Below are 460 nucleotides of genomic sequence, written 5' to 3'. Positions count from 1 at the left end.
CCATAATGATGACATTTTAGTGACACAAAGTGATAACTTCATTTCTACTCTCATTTAAAAATTTTTTTGTTAACTATAAATACTAGAGTAGCAAGAAAAAAACTCGATAATTATTTTAGCGCCGTAATCAATAAACCTTTGCAATGTACTTAACTTAAGGGGAAATCTGTCCCAAAATCCCCACCTAACCACCTCGCCTGCTTTTCATCCCAGTTGAATGTTTCATTTGATAGAAGTTTCACAGTTTACTAATCTACATACGCTAGTGTCAACAAATCCGAAATAAAAAACAAACATAGGTAAAAATAATCAAAATATTTGATTACCACTTTCTTCTCAGTATATACAGATTCACTCAAAAAAATATCATAACCCACCCTTTTTCCCCTCCAAAATGAAGAGTTGCCAAAAGTCTTTTCTCCCCAAAGGATGTTTAACTTGTTAAAGGTATACATACAAC

Source organism: Penaeus monodon, chromosome 24 (assembly GCF_015228065.2).
Source record: "Penaeus monodon isolate SGIC_2016 chromosome 24, NSTDA_Pmon_1, whole genome shotgun sequence".
NCBI classification, from domain to species: domain Eukaryota; kingdom Metazoa; phylum Arthropoda; class Malacostraca; order Decapoda; family Penaeidae; genus Penaeus; species Penaeus monodon.
Note: the sequence above shows the minus strand (reverse complement) of the source record.